Consider the following 21186-nt stretch of genomic DNA (forward strand, 5'->3'; position numbering starts at 1 on the left):
AAACCCCACGGGAGTGGCAGCGACTCCCAGGCGACTTTGAGGGCCAGTCGCGCGCGTAGGTCCGATGCCTGAGCTGAGGCAGGCCTGGGTTTATACTCATGTTGGACCCACGAAATCCGGGCCGGCAGGCATGTGCAAATATCTAAAGGTTTTCAAATACATGCTACTTCCCTCCGCACGCGGGGGCGTGCAAGTCTGGCTACCGACGCGGCGGTTACTGGTTATGGAGACACCATGTCCGCGCGGGGGTTTACAGTAGCCAGGCACTGAAACGACGCCTCGGGTATCTTGGTATCAGCCACTTGTGCTGAAAAACGCTGGATTATTTAGCTGCAGGACAAGTTGCATAATGCAGAAAAATTAGCATATGTTCCAGGAACGCACTGGTGGATAACAAGGCTATGCCGGGGCTGATAAAAGTAGTGTACCAGTGGTTGAGGTTGCGGGACGTAGAGCGCCCTGCGTATACACGCCGTCTTGATGTTCGTCGCGTCAAATATGCTTCTCAGCTTTCGACGAAGAGTATCTTGGTATCAGCCACTTGTGCTGAAGGAGCCGCCGCGGTGGCTCAGTGGCTATGGTGCTCGGCTGCTGGCCCGAAAGACGCGGGTTCGATCCCGGCCTCGGCGGTTGAATTTCTTTGGAGGAGAAATTCGAGGCGCGTGTACTGTGCGATGTCAGTGCACGTTAAAGAACCCCAGGTGGTCGAAATTTCCGGAGCCCTCCACTACGGCGTCTCTCATAGCCTTAGTCGCTTTGGGACGTTAAACCCCATAAACCAACCAACCGACTTGTGCTGAAGAATGCCGGATTATTTAGCTGCAGGACACGTTGCAGAATGCAGAAATATTAGCACATGTTCCAGGAACGCACTGGTGGATAACAAGGCTATGCCGGGGCTGATAAAAGTAGTGTACCAGTGGTTCAGGTTGCGGGACGTAGAGCGCCCTGCGTATACACGCCGTCTTGATGTGCGTCGCGTCAAATGTGCTTCTCAGCTTTGGACGAAGAGTATCTTGGTATCAGCCACTTGTGCTGAAGGAGCCGCCGCGGTGGCTCAGTGGCTATGGTGCTCGGCTGCTGGCCCGAAAGACGCGGGTTCGATCCCGGCCTCGGCGGTTGAATTTCTTTGGAGGAGAAATTCGAGGCCCGTGTACTGTGCGATGTCAGTGCACGTTAAAGAACCCCAGGTGGTCGAAATTTCCGGAGCCCTCCACTACGGCGTCTCTCATAGCCTTAGTCGCTTTGGGACGTTAAACCCCATAAACCAACCAACCGACTTGTGCTGAAGAATGCCGGATTATTTAGCTGCAGGACACGTTGCAGAATGCAGAAATATTAGCACATGTTCCAGGAACGCACTGGTGGATAACAAGGCTATGCCGGGGCTGATAAAAGTAGTGTACCAGTGGTTCAGGTTGCGGGACGTAGAGCGCCCTGCGTATACACGCCGTCTTGATGTGCGTCGCGTCAAATGTGCTTCTCAGCTTTGGACGAAGAGTATCTTGGTATCAGCCACTTGTGCTGAAGGAGCCGCCGCGGTGGCTCAGTGGCTATGGTGCTCGGCTGCTGGCCCGAAAGACGCGGGTTCGATCCCGGCCTCGGCGGTTGAATTTCTTTGGAGGAGAAATTCGAGGCGCGTGTACTGTGCGATGTCAGTGCACGTTAAAGAACCCCAGGTGGTCGAAATTTCCGGAGCCCTCCACTACGGCGTCTCTCATAGCCTTAGTCGCTTTGGGACGTTAAACCCCATAAACCAACCAACCGACTTGTGCTGAAGAATGCCGGATTATTTAGCTGCAGGACACGTTGCAGAATGCAGAAATATTAGCACATGTTCCAGGAACGCACTGGTGGATAACAAGGCTATGCCGGGGCTGATAAAAGTAGTGTACCAGTGGTTCAGGTTGCGGGACGTACAGCGCGTGCGCATACACGCCGTCTTGATATGCGCCACATCAAGTGTGCTTTTCGGCTTTCGACGAAGAACCTGTTGCTATCAGCCACTTTTGGTGAAGAATGCTAGGTTACTTAGCTGTAGGGCAGGTTACAAGTCTATGCCGGGGGTGATGAAGGCAGTGTATGGTTGGCATAGGTGGTGTGACGTACAGCGCCGGCGCATTGGAAGAAGAATATGTTGCCATCAGCCACTTGTGCTGAAGAATGCTGGATAAATTATCTGTAGGACAGGTTGCAGAATGCAGAATAATTAGCACAAGTTCCAGTAACGCACTGCTTTCTAGCAAGGCTATGCCGATGGTGATGAAAATAGTTTATCGTTGGTTCAGGTGGCTAGGCGTACAGCACCTGCCCATACACGCCGTCTTGATGAGCTCCACGCCAAGTGTGCTTCTCGGAGTTCGACGAAGAACCTGTTGCTATGAGCCACTTGTGCTAAAGAATGCTGCATAAGAATGCTGTAGGACAGGTTCCAGAATGCGGACTAATTAGCACATGTTCCAGAAACGTACTGGTTGCTAACAAGGCTATGCCGGTGGAGGTGAAAGTAGTGTATCGTTGGTTCAGGTGGTGGGACGTACAGCGCCGGCGCATACACTCTGTCTTGAATGTGCGGCGCGTCAGTGGTGCTTGTCGGCTTTCGACGAAGAACCTGTTGCTACCAGCCACTTGGGCTGAAGAATGCTGAATTATTTTGCTGCATGGCAGGCTGCAGACTGCGGATTTGGACTGCTCCCCGTTTCTCGTTCTTCGCGAAGGGCAAGTGCTATAGTAATGAATCCTCCAGCTACTGTCGCGCCGGTCCTGCTCCACCACCCGTGAGAGCCACCCCATTTCCACGGTCAACCGAGTTCCTCGAAGTCTTCAAGGATAGCACGTTGCGCAAAGAGAAGGCAGACCTGTTTTTAAATTCCCGAAATCAACTCCCATACTAGAGTGTGACGGTGTATGTTGGGGAAATGAAAAGACTCTTGACGTGCGGACCCAAGCATGTCGGAGGAGAGGAAGGGGAGCTTCCTGATGAAAGGGGTGATGGAGCAGCTGTTCGCCGGCCTGGTTCGCAGTCTTCCATTGACTGTAGCTAACTTCGTAAAGGAGGCGAGTTCCATGGAAAAGGCTCTTGACATGAGGGCCCGGCAGTACGTCCGCACAACAGCATCGATGCTCAAGGCCACTGTGAACGGCGCCACGGTGAATTCGGTAGACTCCGAGGCTAAAAAACAGCGCAAACTGGGACGAAGCAGAGAAAGGGACACCACGCTGTCCCTCTCTCATATCTACGTACCCAGACCAACGGACGAGAGAAATTGAAGAAGCCATCAACATTCGGCAAAATGGGGAAGAGTGCGTCAGCATCCCTTCCATTTCACTTCGCGACAGCGAAATTAATTATCTGTGTATGAATGCATAATCTCATGCCACGTGGTTTTTCGTCTATCACGCCTTCCCTCTTTCTCTTTTTTCTTCTTTCTCCTTTCTTTTTTGCACGAACGGGAGGTATTTAACCGGTGAACGTGCAATAAAACTTGGCTGTTAGTCACCGTCGTGTCCCTCTCTCTGCTTCGTCCCCGTTTGCGCTGTTTTTTAGCCTCAGATCATGCACCAACCAGCCCAAATTTCCACCCTTTCGGTAGACTCCCTACGCGCGATTATTCGATGCATCATGAGTGAAGAACTCGCGAAACTCTTTCCGGTCAGGGAAGAGCCCCAGGTTAACACACTTGCTGACGTTGTTCGTGAGGAGGCGCAGCAAACTGTATCTATGTGTACACAACTACCTGTTCTTGGCCCTGTGCCGCCTTTAACAACTGCTTCAACAGCTGAGCCCGACGGACTTGCTTGTGTTAAGTGCGACATTAACCCAACCCTGCTGCTCGAGCAGCGAGACAAAGTGCGGGAACTTCCCAATCGCTACCCTGGGGCCTCCGCGTCCTCGACGCGCGTCGTGCGGACGCATCTTGCGAAACATTGCATTGTTACAGATGAACATGTTCCGCCACTCCGACAGTCACCTTATCTAGTGACTACAAAAGAACGTGAGGCTATCTGCACACAGGTGCAAGAAATGCTCGAAAGCTACGTTATTCGCCCTTCTAGGAACCCATGGGCGGCACCTGTAGTGCTTGTGAAGAAGAAGGACGGCACCTTACGATTCTGCGTTGGCTATCGACGGTTAAACATCTCTAAAAAAATGGCTGTGGCTCAGCTTGGTAGCCGGTAATTGCGAAAGCAATATCTGTAGCTACGCCATGGTTCAGCTGGTAGTGTAGCTGGTGGTGGTGCTTGTCGTTAGACTTGTGGTGATGATAGGATATACAATTCAATACAGTGCAATCCAATCCATTCCAATCCAATCCACCCACACCGCTAGGCGCGCCGCGCGCGTCGGGCGCACTAGGCAGCAGCCACACGCGCGGCATCGCCTCGCGACGGCACAAGTTGGAGACCTGCTCTTGCAGCTCTGACGTCACACCGCTAGGCGCGCCGCGCGCGGCGGGCGCAGGAGTTTGGCAGCAGCTACCACGGCCGCCTCGATCACGCGCGCTCGATGCAGGTGGCCGTGCAGCTACCAAGCGCGGCCTCGCCTCGCGACGGCACAAGTTGGGCCCCTGGTTCTTGCGGCAGATGGTATGACGTCATAGCAGAGGTCAAGCTAAAGGTCAATGGTAGCTACCGCGGCCTCGCCACGTGAGGAGCTGAAAGGGAAAGTAGTATTGCTTTCGCAATAAAAGGATGTGTATCCGCTGCCTATGGGGCAGAAACGTGGAGGCTAACAAGGGCGGTTCAACTGAAGTTAAGAACAACGCAGCGAGCTATGCAAAGAAAAATGATAGGTGTAACGTTAAGAGATCAGAAGCGGGCGGAGTGGGTGAGATAACAAGCGCGTGTTAATGATATCCTCGTTGAAATCAAGAGGGAGAAGTGGGCTTGGGCAGGGCAGTAATACAAAGGCAAGATAACCACTGGTCCTTAAGGGTAACGGAGTGGATTCCAAGAGAAGGGAAGCGTAGCAGGGGGTGGCAGAATGTTAGGGGGGCGGATGAGATTGAGAAATTTGCGGGAATACGGGGACCGCAACTGGCGAAGGACAGGGTAAATTGGAGAGACATGGGAGAGGCCTTTTCCCTGCAGTGGGCGTAGTCAGGCTGATGATGATGATGATGGATCGCTTATGCAACACCAGATATTGCTCCTCCATGAACCAGAAGTGTTGATAGTGGGAAATTGAGGTAGACGAAAAAGACCGCGAAAAAGAATTCATCACTCCAGACGGGTTGTACGAGTTTCAGGTGATGGCATTCGGTCTTCGGCACCCGCGACTTTCCAAGGGCTCATGAATACCGCTCTTGCGGATTTGAAGTGGAAAACTTGTCTGGTCTGCCTGGACGACGTCATCGTTTTTGCCCCGTCTTTCGAAGAGCACCTTCGAAGAGGTCTTCCAGGTCATAACGTCATCAATCCTTAACGTAAAAAACCTAAAAATGCCATTTTGCATATGAAGAGTTAAAGCAGCGGAACGCACGTGCACAGTACAAGCGTGGGAGCGTCGACCAGCGCACACGGGCACAGCGCGAGAAACGCGCGAGGTTATTCGAACCCCAGCAAGAGTTGCTCTCGTGCAAGAAAGGCCAACTTTTTCCTGCCCTCTCGAGGTTCCACCGCGACGACGCGCATCAGTGTCTATAGGCCAGCTATTTTTCGCGCAAAAGCTTAGGTAAGGAAACGAAAAAAATTCCACAGCAGGGCTCGTGCGCGGAGATACGCTCACTCGGAGAGTGAGTCGGGCCGCAATCTGTCGCCACCTCGGGGCAGGAGGAGAATCGGCGCTGCTACTGCTGCTTCTGTTCCCGCGCTGCATCTGCCGACTTGCAAAAAAAAAGGCGAGGGTTAAGAAAAGGGCATACGAGCGCTATGCCGGAGCAGCGCATTTTGAGAGGCTACATCTTCGCCGGCTGCTCCCTTCGCGAGCGTGCCTTCGTGCGCCTTTTTGCCGCGCATTTTTTTTTCCGCCGGCAGCAGCAGCCACACATTTGTGTATGAAAGGCGTGGATGAAAGAGCATCATTTTTAAGGGACTCCCGCCCCGCGGCGCCCCGTGTGGTGTGTCTGGAAGGAGGGAGTCGAGCGATGGCGGGGGATCAAGTCGCGGGCCGCCCTCCCCCCCGTCTCCGACGGCGGGAAATTCTCTATTGATTTCGCTGCTGCCTCGCGCATTTCTCGGCGTTAGCACAGCGGCCGCTCCCTTTTGTTCCTCCTCCGCATCCTCTGAGACCACCAAGAACATCCGCTCATGGCCGCCCTTTCTCTCCCTTTTCGGCCGCCATCCGAATCTATAGAGTGATTTTCGAGCAAGACAAATCGCCCAGATTTGGTTGCTGTCTGACTGCTCCCCGCCACCGCCTCTCGCGGCGAAGGGCCCTGATATAGAGATATATATCGCCGGCTCGACCGAGGCCCCAGTTGCATGCACCGCGCTAGAGCCCCGTCCTTCCTCGGAACGAAGTAGCCCTTCCTTCTGTTATTACTCTGCATTGCACGAGGATTGCCTAAAGTGTAATGGGGGCCTTCTAGTATTGCCAATACGGCAAAGAAAGCAAGGAGAGCTCAACGAAACACATTCACGCGGAGCATTGGCTGGACAGAACTTAACTCGCAAATGGGACCTCGAAATTCAGGGTCGCGGGCTCGTACCGTGACAGCTAAGCTGCTTGGCAGCTCGCGCACATGAATTAAGGGCAGCACACCTAGGCCGACACAAGGGTAGTAAAATGGCATTATTCTGGGCCAGTTGGTATGATTCTATTACTTTGGGACGCAGGGACGTGGAAAGACACATTGAAACACAGAACACAGCGCTAACAACTTTAATGAATGCAGAGGGCCGAAAGGGGCGAAAATATATACAGTGGTATAAAGAGGGAGAAAGGGGTCGATAGAGAGCGAAGCGCATGGCAAATGGAGCCGGAACAAAAGCAAAAACTAACTCTTGGAAAAGACGACCGAGAAGCCGTCAATCGGGAACGAGAACACAGTGGAACCAGCAAATCTGAGGTTGCGTTACAATCCTGTTCGCACGTGTGCGGAGAACCGACCGATAACCTTTTGAAAATCAGTCCTGCGAGCAGTCACAACATAAGAACTAGGCCACAAACCAGACAGTGAAAGAACCAATAAAACCAATGAAACCAATGAAAGAAATAAGAAGAAGAGAAAGAAATAGAGCCAACAAAAACATGCCGAAACAAAGCTAAAGATTCAAAACATTTTTATTATTTTTATTTATTTATCAATACTGCAATCCCCTCTGGGGATTTTAGCAGGGTGGTATACAATAAATACATAATGAAAACAATAACACAGACAAAGCATATAATACAAATTAGATCCATGGAGCGTATAAACAGTTAAAGACAACACGTTTCTAAACAATACCTAAAACAAATGCCGACAGTGATGATTTTGAAATTTGATCATTGGTTAGTAGATTCCATTCAGTTACTGTTCGGGGAAAGAAAGAATACTTAAAACAGTTATTATGGGTGCTAAAGGCAGTTATTGTGCGACTGTGTCTCTGCCTTGTAGAATACCCAGATGAAAAACTAATTATTCCCGTGAGGTCGGTTTCATAATGACCGTTAATAAGTTGAAAGAGGAATTTTAGTCGTGATACACGGTTTCTTTGCGTTAATGGTGGCAGGTTTGCTTTCATTAGTAGTTCGGTTACTGATGTACGTCCAAAGCTATTATATATGAAGCGAACTGCTTTTCTTTGCACCATATCCATCTTGGCGATGTTAGTCTTGGTGAAAGGGTCCCAAATTACACATGCATAATCTAGTATCGGCAGAATTACACTTTTGTATTCGAGCAGACGGACAGAAGGGGTGGAATGTCTCAAAGCCCTCCTCAAGAAGAATAATTTGCGGTTAGCATTAGCTACTACATATTCAAGGGGCTTAGTCCAAGTGAGATCATTAGTAATCCAGAGTCCTAGATACTTGTAGTGTGTTACTTCGGAAAGAAATATGTCGTTAGTAGCATATGGATATTTAAGCTTGTGCTTCTTGCGTGTAATGGTCATAAAAACAGTTTTTGGAAATTAATTGACATTTGCCAAGCTTTGCACCAGGCAACAACTTGTCCTAAGGCATTGTTCAGCAGTTCCTGGTCAGCGGCGTTCTCTATTTCCGAGTACAATACACAGTCGTCAGCATAAAGTTTAACCTTAACGGGAATACCATGCAGTACATCATTAATAAACAAAAGAAACAAAAGAGGCCCAAGCACCGAGCCCTGCGGGACGCCAGAACCAACTGAAAGTCGTTCTGAATGGTGGTCATTAAAAACAACAAATTGTTCTCTGTTCTCAAGATAAGCCGCAAGCCAGTTAATTAGTTGAGAATTTTTCAGTATTGCGCTTAATTTGTGAAGTAACTTTTTATGAGACACCTTGTCGAAAGCCTTTGAAAAATGCATAAAAACAGCATCTATTTGTTTTCCATTGTTAATTGCTTTAGCAAAGTCATGCACTGTTAGAACCAATTGGGTATTAGTAGAGTAGCCTTTTCGGAAACCATGTTGATGCTTCGTAAGTATATTATATTTCTCCAAGAATTCTGAAATATGATTATGAATTATGTGTTCCAAAAGTTTACATACCGTAGATGTTAAAGAAATTGGGCGGTAATTTTGAATGCACTGCTTTTTTCCTGCCTTATGTAGTGGCTTCACTCTGGCAGTCCTCCATTCGCTCGGCACTTGTCCCTCGCACAATGATCTCGTGAACAGAACGTGCAGGTATTTTGAGGTCCATTCTGCATACCGCTTTAAAAATGTGTTTGGAATGTTGTCCGGACCGCAAGACTTTTTAATGTCCAAATTTAAAAGCATGTTTAGTATTCCTGTTTCACTTATTTTAACATCGGGTATAGGTGACGTAGGTAATTCGAAAGACGGCATTACGCCATTATCTTTAGTAAAGACGTACTTAAAATGTTTATTAAATGCATTTGCTATTTCCTTGCCATCGCACACATCTTTACCATCAACATGAAATACATCACATTCCTTGGAAGTCGGAGAAATAGAACGCCAAAACTTTTCTGGAGCTGCAGTTATGAAACTGGGCAGTGATTCACCATAGTAGCGTTGTTTATCGGCATATACTTGATTTTTAAGGCGGGAGGAAATTTCGTCAATCTTTTTTTTGACCGCCTGTGCAGCATGGATTTTTAATTTTTTCTTAAGACGCTTCAATTGCCTTTGGAGTCGTAACGTCTCACGGGAGATCCAGGGGCTCCTGCCGTTTTTCTTTTTAGTTATCAGCGGGACAAAACGGTCAATGCACTCTTTTACAAATTTTTTAAACCTGCACCAAAGCGAATGCACATCATCCGTGCTATCTGAAAAGGCATCGAAGTTAAGCGAAAGTATGTCAATGATTGATACATCATCGGCTCGAGAAAAGTTTGGGTAAGATGGATATTTAGGCTTGCTATCCAAGACGGCATCAGCAATGGTGAGTAGGACAGCTTCATGGTCCGAAATTCCAGGTACTATTTCGTAATTTGTATCTGCGCCTATTGATCCGCTGACAAAAAATAGGTCAAGGACTGACTGAGAACTGCCCTGAATTCTTGTGCTTTGTTCCACAATTTGCAACAAATCAAAGGAAAAAGCAATGTCCAACATTGCTTCACCTAAAGCGTCATGTTTTTCAAGTGAGAACGTCGACCAGTCTATATTAGGTAAATTAAAATCACCTGACAATATAATACGATCACCAAGTTTGACATTCGTGTATAAATATTGTTTGAGATCGTCTAGAACGGAAACGGTAGAACTAGGGGGTCTATACATTGCTGCAATAACATATCTAACATTTCCATAGTATGCTTTACAAAAAATACACTCTACATTGGGTATATCAGACATTGGGAAAATTCGCAAGGTTGACTTAAAGAGTATGCTAACGCCTCCACCTCTACCATCAAGGTCTTTTCTGTACGAACTGTAGCCAATGGGTACAAACTCACTGTCAAATACTGTGTCGTTAAGCCAAGTCTCAGTCAAAACCGCAATTTCTGGATCGTGCAAAAGCAGAAGAGCCTCCAACTCAGCAGTCTTGTTTAGAACACTCCTGCAATTAACATTTAATATCTTCAGGGTCCGAGGTTTATTGGTGAGAAGTCAGTTTGATTTCTTTTTAAGCCTGAAGCGAGAACCTTTCGCTTCGTCCCAACCAAATAGGACGTTATCAACGCTTAGTTTATCGAATAATAACTTTGCTTTGGCTCCTTCGTCTCTCTTCTTTACAGCTTTTCCATAATTGTTTACGTATTTCTCGAACTCGTTTTGAATAATCCTCAGCTATTGATATGCCGGAGTCTTTGAGCTTATGACATGATTGTAATATGGACATTTTTTCGCGGAAATCAAGGAGTTTTAAAATGACAGGTCGCACCTTGCTTGCTTCCTTTTTACCCATTCTATGGCATCTTTCGACGCCACTTACCGTTAAACCCAGCTTTTCCTGGAAAACGCCGTTTGTTACTTTCTCTTCCAGTTCATGGTTAGACTCAATGCTGTCCTTCTCTATACCGTAAATGATAAGGTTATTTCTTCTACCTCTGTTTTCTAAGTCATCCATCTGGTTTCTAACTAAAGTAAGCTGGCCCTGAAGTTCTGATATGGTAGATTCCATATCTTTCACCTTCGTGGCTAAGACATTTAGGCCGGATAACTGTCTCTCAATACCGTCAATCCGCTCAGTTAAAGAGGAAAGCTTGTCTTCTATCTTGTTCTGTGATGCCTGTAGGCCCTCCATTGTTGAAGTAATCTCACCCTGGCCTGCTAGTAACTCCGATAGCATCTCTTTTTCAGTTGGACCAGGATTTGCTTCAATATCGCCACAAGACAACAGATCTTTCGATAATGTAATAACACAAGACAGAAAGCACTCAACGCTCAGTGGGCAGGGCAGCAGCACTAAAAAACGATCGTCACTTCGATAACAATGTTCATATTTGAGATTAGCAACCTGAAGTGCAAAGCAAAAGGGATTGCTTAGCATGTTGCCGTGTCTGCTGCTGACATGCCCACTGGCGAAGAAAAGCTCCGGTGGTAGATTTATAGTCGATGGATGAGCCACGTGACATGACATCCCCGATGTCGTCAAAGGTGTGGAAGCTGATAGCCAAGGTTGGTCTGGTTCAGTGATGACTCCGTCGGAAAGCAGTACTGCTGATACGGCATCGAATCCTTGAACATGGTCCGCACGTGTCGCTTGATACCACTCACGCGGCGCTAGCAGGGCTCCGAGAAAGACCTGAAGTGCAAAGCAAAAGGGATTGCTTAGCATGTTGCCGTGTCTGCTGCTGACATGCCCACTGGCGAAGAAAAGCTCCGGTGGTAGATTTATAGTCGATGGATGAGCCACGTGACATGACGTCCCCGATGTCGTCAAAGGTGTGGAAGCTGATAGCCAAGGTTGGTCTGGTTCAGTGATGACTCCGTCGGAAAGCAGTACTGCTGATACGGCATCGAATCCTTGAACATGGTCCGCACGTGTTGCTTGATACCACTCACGCGGCGCTAGCAGGGCTCCGAGAAAGACCTGAAGTGCAAAGCAAAAGGGATTGCTTAGCATGTTGCCGTGTCTGCTGCTGACATGCCCACATGAAGATACACATGAGGCTACGAAAATTGTAAAAACTTGTAAGGACTTTCACGAATTCAGGTGAAGCGAGAGTGGAATTAAAACTAATAAAAGACAAAGGTAACACGGCTAAACAGGGCTAAAGAGGCTAAAACATGATGTGGTGACTATAACAGGAATAGAAACATAAAAACGATGGCGAACCGGGTGTGGCGAACAATGGTTGTCCTTAGGCATTCGAGGTCTCTTGGGGGGCGATTTGAATAATAATAATAACAGCAATAATAGCAAGAGGTGGGATCTATGTAAATGTACCATTTGCGCATTTTTGAGCACAATGGTGATTTAAATTTACCTACATGATCTTTATAGGGTATGGATTAGAATAACGTGAACCGAGAAGAATATGGCCAGCCCTGAATTTTGTTCGCAGTGTAACCAGAGATCTAAAAGGAGTGTGTGCATAGGATTGGAACCGCGACTTTCGCTTAGAATTAGTGCAAAATGTTTATGGCCAACACAAGCGTCCACCTCGGGATTACTACGGGTGAAACATACCTGCGATGCCGATACAGCGCCTGTTCCACTTTGCTTCGGATAACGATGTAAATTTCGAGCCGTCCATTTTGCTTCTTTCAAAAATGCTTCGCCAAGTGATGAACAGTCTGGTGCCGGGCTGGAAATAAAGAATCTCTGCATTTGTGCCTACCAGCCCACCGCTCTCGAGTGTTCTTTCACTTCAAAAAATGCTCCGGCGCTGCAGATATCGACAAGACGTAGAAAATACACCACAGAGCGCCAACTAACAAATGGGTTTATTAAAACCCGTGTCAACGAATATGTGCTTTCAGCTTATGAACGACAAAAAAAGATAAAATACAGTGAAGAGAGCACTAGGTACAAAATGATTAGCAAACACGACACGTGTGACACAAGCGATCATCGTCTTGCACCAAATCTAATCATTTTGATAGAAATTCGGCTCTTTCTTGAGAAGCGGCACAAATGAATTGCTCACGCATATGTTTGTCCCCGAACAATGAATGACTGCTGCCTCAAAAATTTCTCTTTCAAGCCTGTCTTTTCTGTGGCCTAAAATACTGTACCGCTGAAAAGACCACAGAAAAGGCAAGCTTGAAAGCGAAATTTTTTGAGGCAGCAGTCATTCTTCGTTCGGGACTTTACAACGCTGTCAATGCCAACGCCAATGAACGCAATGAACGCTGGCGGCCCGCTTGTTTTGTTCGGTTTGGTTTTTCAGGAAAGGAAATGCCGCAGTAACTGTCATGGCCGACATCTTAACCACACCGTAACGGAGGGGACAAATAAGGGAGTGAAAGCAAAAAAAATTGGCTGTGGCTTAGCTTGGTTAAGCCTGGTAATTGCGAAGCAATACGTGGTTCTGCTGCCGTTCTTCTCGTTCTTCTGCTGTCTCCGTTGCTCGCTGATGCTTTCTCTTTGCAACCTGCCGAAGCGTATAGGCTGAAGGCGGCATCTCATGGGCTTGACGAGAAGAGCGCAGTCAGGCCGCGGCCGTGGCTATGCGCCGCGCAAGGCGACGCTGTGAGATGGGGCCCCGTTGTTACACAGATGGTATGACGTCACATAGCGCGCAGCGCCCCTGGTGAGAGGAGCGGGAGTCAGGCCGTGGCTATGCGCCGCGCAAGGCGACGGCGTGAGATGGGGCCCCGTTTTTACACAGACGGTATGACTTCACGCAGCGAGGTCACGCGAAAGGTCAAGCGTGGCTATGCGGCCGCGGCACGGCACGGGCTGAGGTGGTAGCGAGAGTAGTATTGCTTCGCAATAAAATTCCGGGGGGCACTTTGTTGACCTAAAGTGTGGTGAGGCGAAAGCCTTAAGCGCGGTGCTGCTGCTTGTGTCACTGAGGCGTTGTTAAGATGTTAGGCTTCGCCTCTAAGAGTGGAACGCGACAGCGTCTTGCAACGCTGCCAGGGAGTCCATAGAACGCCATCGCCCGTTCGGTTGTACGCCTTGCTCGTTGGTGAAATGGTTTTTGAGAAAAGGAAATGTATCTGTCTCGCATATCGGGGTGGACACCTATACCTCGCCGTAACGGGAAGGGAGGAAGATGGGAGTGAAGGAAGACACCGTATTCACTAGACGCGCCTTTGTGTATTCCAAACCATCGCGCTGGCATGGCGAAGTCGTTAGCGTGCTCGTCTCGAACTCCGAAGACATGGGTTCGATTCCCGAACTCGACCAATTTCTTACTGTTTTATTTATTTATCTGGCCTGACTAGAAAGGTTAATTAGGCTGATTGGGTGATTAAGCAGTTAACTAACTGGGCCCACTTACTTGGAGCATCACTATACGATCCCTTTAATTGGTTGCATGGTTACTAGCCATAGTACAATTGGCCCCGCTTGAAATTCGCGCACTGTGACGTCATGACCGTTTCGACGAATTGAAAAGCGTGACATATCAGTCGACAACTCCTGTTCACAATGATGAGACATAAAAGGCTTCCGCCTTAAAAGGAATGAAGCGCAAATTGAAAACTGGTTTTTCAGGAACAGAAAATGAGCAGTATTTGTTTCAAATCTCGGTGGGCAAATGAATCGCGCCTTAAGAGGAAAGATAAACGAGGGAATGAAAGAATATATGTCTCACAAATGTCACGTGGCTGCCACACCACCATCGCTCCTCCACATGAGGATCAAATTGCGGCGCTGATGATCTCAGCTCTGCAAGGACACTAAAGCTTTCGCTTTAAAACACAACGCATTTTCATGGAGCATTTGGGACACATCCTTATACTCACTGCAGAAAATCTTAAAGGTGAAGTGAAGAGGAACCTGAACTCGTCTTTTTGGCCCGGGAACTCAATCCACACGTTCCGAGCATTCCTAGAAACTTCGCCTTATTGCCTTGTGTGGCCGATGTCCCTAATTAAATCGGGTTAACGTCTGGCTCCCGCCTTTTTATTTAATTCTTCCCGTACGGTGGGTGGAGTCGACCAAAGCGTGGAGTGCCTTTCAGCCAGCTCCGTGGAGGCTTTGCTTTCGCTTTATTTTGTTTTTTAGGTTTTCGTGAATAAATAGTTTCATTCGCAGATAATACAGCCGCAAAATAAGCCCGCAGAAATAACAATATGCGCGGACTAATTGCTACTACGGATTACTACGTATTATTCCGCCGATGGCACAGCGGCAAGACTCCACGGAGCTGGCTAAAAGGCACTCACGCGTTGGTCGACTCCGCCCACCATACGGGGAGAATTTAAAAAAAAAGCGGGAGCTGGACGTTAATCCGATTTAATTAGGGAAATCGGCCACACAGGGCAATAAATCGAGGTTTCTAAGAATACCCGGAACGTGTAGATCGAGTTCGCGCGGCAAAAAGACGAGTTCAAATTCCTCTTCATTGCAGCATTAAGTAACAAGAAAATTTGCTGTGCTCCTTGTCGCAGGGCAGAACTAGTTCTCTCCATCCAAGAGGTGACCTTTCTAGTGATGCATAACTATCTGTAGCCTTACGACAGGACTGCTACAAATCTTGTCGCACTTGGTTCCTTCCCCTTGGCAAAGAGGCGCTAATTTCATTCAAAACGCAGATTTTATCACTTATAAAATAAAGACATAAGATACAGGTGCTGTCAAGACTGGCCGTTTTCTGAAGCAAAGGGGGTCACGTCGTACGTGAAGGTCTCTACCCTTCATTTTTAAACGGTGGTCTCGTAGTTTTCCTTTGTGACGCCTCAGGTTGCAGGCAAGCGGAGAAATTTGTTTGTAGATGTTCTCGGCAATAAATGCGTCTTTTGCTGCCAGACAAATATCAACATCAAGGAGCTGAAATGGGCTCTTGCTGAGGTGTGGAGTCGGAAAGAAAACGTAGTCTGCCACTGAGTTTCAAGCCTCCTGACTTTTTCGATTTCAGTCGTGCCTCGTTACCACGACCCACGTTAATATGGAAGACTCGAATTATGGCCTGTTGTTTTGAGTGTAGCAGCCAGAGCCGAGAAAAGGACGAAAATATTTGTACAACAACGTAAGGCGCATTAACAACAGGAAGTTCATTTCATGTAACTCAGATTATGTATCTGCGGCGAAGCTATAAACATAAAGAAAAACTCACTTTATGCATATCTCGTGAGAACACGCACAGTTTAGGCACTGAACCCCAGAAACGCTAGCTCGTTTACTGATACGGGCCCTGAGGGGCTACTGAAGCCGGATTCGCCACGCTTTTTGATTTCCAAAACTGCAACTATTTGTCTGCTTATTGGTTCTTACCTCTTTTCAGTACTGATGTTTTCTTGAAGTCGGGCTGGAATTTGTTTTTTTTTTACAGTCGACACTTATCTGAGCCAGTAGCTGATTGTCTGTTCTACAATGATGCTAATACAATCTATCACTCACACATCTTCCCGTCTGTTCTGCGTATGTGGAATCACAGCTGAGTGAAATTTAGTACACAACTCTGGAATCCCAGCTGACATGCTTCTGGCCGTGCTTCATTTCTACAGGCCAGACGTCGACGTTTTGAGTTCACGTTGACTCGATCACATCAACCCTGGGCGCTTCGCAGCAGAAAAAAAAAAGAAGTTTGACACCTGCCCTCACAGCCGCCTTTTTTAGGTTGTGGGATACAGCATGCATATAGGAAACGACAGCATATCTCGTCCTACGAGTGACGTCTTGTGGTTGCTCTGAGATTTTTGGTTCTTTATTCATTTGGAGCATTTTCTCTCCGACAGATGAGACCACATGTTGGGGCTATCTCGCCTCTCCAAGGCGACGGACAGGGCAACAGAAACTGCTTTGCATTAAATGCTTACATCACTTTTTAAGTGCGCGCATTAGACAGGATTGAAAATGGATCTTTTGATAACCTTGACGTTGGTTGATCCGTAGGAAGAGTAGGATTGCGCGCTTTCGGTTGGTACATGCAGCAAACCAAGCCCGAAAAAAGCGGATTTCTAAACCTAACAATTTTAAAACATTTTCGGTCAGAAATGTGTGCGTTGAGATTAGAGGATAGAAGGCGTTAATAAACACAGACATCATTGATGAAATTTTTTTAGGTATTTCATGTTCGGCAAAGAGCATTAAAAATTGTCAACAAATCTCACGGCTTGTATAACATTTGTGTCTCCTAAGCTCTGTTTTAACAGGTTGCCTTTAGTGGCGAGAAAGATATCACTTGATGCGCAAGGTATGCATCAGCCTATAAATAAACCTTATTTTTGCAGAAAAAGATATCTTCCTCAATGCGTTCAACACAGATAGGTAGAAGAAATCTGTACGAAGGATGCCACAGCTACGCCACATGCGATCTGGAAGGCCACGGCTCGAAGTTTGTCAGTGGTGTCTCTGACGGATTTCCGCATTTCATCAATTCTTTCTGCGGCATTGAATCATACAGGTCTTTCATGTCTACAGAAAAGGCATACATCTTTTTGGTTTATTGTATGTCAAACGCATCACTACCTCTCCTGAATTTTTTCGCACAAAAAGGGTACAATGAAACTTATTTTTACCGAAACTTTCTTTCTCTATTTTGCTATGACCCGTAGTGGGCACTCCCGTGTGTGTGTTTTCGTCGTGAAAAACCCGTAAAAGCTCAGTTTTTTGCCAGTGTCTATGGATTTCGCTATTTTCGCCAAGTTCATCCTGTCACAACTTTTTGGCTGCGCTTTTATTTTTTGTTAAACAAACCTTCCTGCCAATTTCAAAGACTTCGTTGAGGGCGTCTGGCGCTTTTGTCTTGCACAATTCTTTCGGCATGAGGCATGGCGACGAATCTGCCTTTCTTATCTGAAATTAGGAGGGACCGAAAGTGTTCTTTGAGGTAAGAAACAGTTTTCCCTACGGGAATTTTGCAAACAGAAGTCTTACTCTGCCGAAGTGTTCGTTCATGCTTGAAGCCAACGTGGTGAGAAAGGGCGGAAGCAACTCCATCGTCTGACAAATACTGGCAATCCGTGCCTCATGATTAACGTCGTGTGCGAACGTCTGCTTCAAAAGATCAAACGCACCTTGAAGTTGTTTGAAGTTTTTATTCTAGCATATATTGGAGTACATGCAGTAAAGAGTTGCAATTTTCGGGATTACATCTGCTGAGGTACCCGAGGAAAAAGGCATCTTTATGGCGCCACGCATGGCCTTGTGATTTTGCGCATGCAGCGCAGCAACGAATAGCACAATTAGAGACTTTGAAGCAAGGTAAATGTTAATCATCTGACAGCAAACCTACGGACAGTCGAACAGGACACAATCTCGAAAACAAAACAAGAATAAAGGACAAAACTAGCACAGAAGCAATACGAGCAAAATGTATTGTCTGCAAGAAACAACCAATATCAAAAGTACAACTGATAAAGGTATGACTCAGCAGCAAAATATGAATGTAAAAGCGGGTCATGATAACTCGCGATTTCAGCCAACTCGTTTAAGTTTCCTTCCTTTGTTTCGTTGTTATAAATTCCCTTCCAGCTTTCAATCCCACGAATAACACTGTCAAGGCATAGTTGTGCGGGCAGATTTGGAGTTAATGTGCAGATTTTTGCAGTAGGGCTTCTTTCACTCGCCTTCAAACGAATAGCGTGTTTTACACTCTATTGCGACGGAAACTGTTTCTGAGAATATGGTTAGTAATAACGGTAGCTGGTAATTTACTGACGGCTCCCACTATGTTGTTATAGCCATTTATTCAAGTATTTTTCCTATCCTAACGTATAACCACTGTCTGGTCGTCTGTATCTGCTAACGAAGATTGTGCTGTGTGATTTTCTTTTGAAACACAGTTAATTCGCTAAGGTCTGCAGAAAAGCACTTGTAATAGGCAAGATATTGTATTTTATAAACAGTGGGAGTGCATGTTCATATCGCAATTCGTTTCCAATAAATCGAATACGTTTCTTTTGCAGACCATGCAGTTTTTCAAGATTGCCCTTGCTTGTGCCGCCCCATACTAGGATGTTGTGCTATACGCGAGAGGAAATCGTCGTCTAGTAAAGTTTTTCTTTAAACCAAGCCGGCGAAGTCAAAAAGTTATTGATGAGAGCAAGGGATCTTGATTTATGCGTAGTTTTGAAACGTGATGCTCCAAGCTCAGATATCCATGAAAATAAACTCCCAAGAACTTATGCACATTAATTCTAATTATATAATGTTCCTGAAAAGCTAACTTTACAATTGTGTGAATTGCCTTATTCCATGCCCGAAATATTATATAATTTGTTTTTTCTACGTTTGTAGATAAGAATGCTGACTGAAGAGGAAGCAATTCATTTGCCGTACTCATTATACTCGCAAGGTTGCCACCAGTGAAAAATACATTTGTAGTATCTGCGTACAAGAGAATGTTAGGTGTCTGAGGCATTATTACAATATCGTTTAAGAGTAACCGACCTACAACTGAACCGTGTGACACACCATATTTTATAACTTGCAAGCTAGGCTTAACGATACCGAGTACTACGTACTGGAGACGATTCTGTAAACAACTTTTGATTAAACAGTCCGTTCCCACGAATAACGTGTCTTTCCAGTTTGTTCAAAGCAATGTCTTGTTTTCTGGAGTCGAAACGCTTTTTGAAATCGAAGAATGCGCGTACAGTGTAAAGTCTATTTTCAGTGTTTGAAATTATTGTTTACTTAATGTTAAATGAAGCAAATTCAAGCGATGTACCATTCTGGAACGTGAATTGGTGGGGTTTGATGACGCCCTTGCTGAATTATAAACTGCTCAATTTGTTGTTGATTACATGCTTGGCTATCTTTGAAAACACCAGAGGTATGGCTATAGGACGGTTATTCACGAAAATGATATTGTCAGCTCCCTTGTGCACTGCGCAGATGCGGGCTATTTTCATTTTATAAGGAAACAAACAATCTCGCATGATACAGTTAGACATCTGATAAAGGGGGAAGGTTATAATGTTGGCTACTGCTTTTACTGGTCGAGCTGCTTTGTCGAAGTCGTGCCAGCACCTGGTCAAGGAAAGTTTGGCCCTACAAGATTGGCGAATTGCAGGAATGTGGTTACCCTGTGGGTCTGCTCATCACCGTATCTGAGTCCTTGCTGAGAGGCCACCGCAAGATAAACCAGAATGGTATGAGCGAAAATGGCACTGAACCTTGCAAAAAGCCCTTCTCGACGACGCCTTATATACACAGAGTATTGCATAATCTTATGAAGGTAGCCTCGAGGGCTGAAGTAGGTCGTGTGTTGTCCGCTCCACATAGGCTTTCCAAACTATGCAGGCTTGGCGGTGAAGGGCGCTCTAAAGAGTATTCATGTGGATTAACCATCGGAAGTTTGTTCCCTGTTCGACAGGCGTCGTTTACAGCATTCCCCTCAGCTGTGGCCAGGTGGGGAGGCGCGTAAACGACAGGTTACTTGAGCATGCTACGTCGCTGAAGCCAGGACTGGGCTTTAACCTTCCGCTGCGCAGTAAACAATGGAAGGTGGGGAAGCAAAAGAAGAACAGGGACGAAGAGGACCAATGTGTGCCTGACTATGGCGCCACTGGAATTCTCGGACGCGGAAAGCAGAGAACTGACAGAGAAATTTTGGGGCCTCCAAAATTAGAGCGGCAGGTAATGAATCGTGCATTAATTCGACATCAGACTACTTCCTCAAAAGGAACGCAGGTTCCTACAAATTTTTTAGCCTAATCTGCCTCGCACTACTGAAAATCTCTCCCCTATTGTCACGCTACGATTGCGCATTGGTGCTTTCGTCGCTCTATCTCTATTTTTAAGGTGAAAGCCTTTAATGCCTCATACTGTCGTTAGCAGCCGTGTCGACAGCCGTGTCCGCGTTTTGACGGGTGTCCGCGTTTTGACGGGTGTTTGCGTTTGGCGGGTGTGCAACGAGATTTGTGAGACAGTTACTGCTTAATTTCCTTTCTTGAAATACAATTTTCATTTTCTTCATTACGGCCCCTCTTTCTCTTTCTTCTTTCACTCCCACTTCCTCCTTTCCTGTACGGTGCCGTTCGGGTGTCCACCGAGATGACAAAGAATTACTGCGCCATTTCCTTTCCTCAAAAAGCGTTGCGTTCAAAGGGCAAGGCATCGCGCCGAACGGGTGGTGGCGTTCCGTGGACTCCCTGGCAGCGCTACAACACCCTGTCGCGTTCCACTCCTAAAAGCGAAGCTTAAGCGTCATTAATCAGCAATCAATTAGTACTTAGTCATTAGTAAGTAATTATTCATTAATTAGCAATTTGTCATTATTCGTCAGCAATTATGTGTGACGTCATCCAGTGGTGACGTCACCAGTGTCACATAGGCAAAGTGGTGCGGAAAACGCTTTCGCCTCTACGCACTTTAGACACTCAAAGTGCCCCCGTAATTTTTCTTTCTTAGCTGTTTCAAAAATGCGGCTTAACCGTGTTCTGTCTGGTTTTATGTTGATGACGCGTGTGAGAATGATGCGTGCATTCTCACCGAGGGTCTGAGTGTGTGTCAGGTTGCTTTAATTGCAAATCCGCTCTTGTCGGTGTCGTTCTTTCTGAGTGCCCCGGTGTTTTTTTTTTGCGCTTTTTGACGACGGTAAGAAAAGTGTATTTGCTTGTCATTTAATGGATAACCGTA

At 46.6% G+C, this 21186-nt stretch overlaps 1 pseudogene; it reads right to left on the reverse strand.

Annotated features, from left to right (window-relative positions):
- Nucleotides 1–10148: 10148 nt before the first annotated feature.
- Nucleotides 10149–11031, reverse strand: LOC149337819 (uncharacterized; annotated as a pseudogene).
- Nucleotides 11032–21186: the final 10155 nt, after the last annotated feature.

The sequence above is a fragment of the Amblyomma mixtum genome, chromosome 7 (assembly GCF_055824585.1).
Source record: "Amblyomma mixtum isolate Tamu chromosome 7, ASM5582458v1, whole genome shotgun sequence".
In the NCBI taxonomy this organism is placed as follows: domain Eukaryota; kingdom Metazoa; phylum Arthropoda; class Arachnida; order Ixodida; family Ixodidae; genus Amblyomma; species Amblyomma mixtum.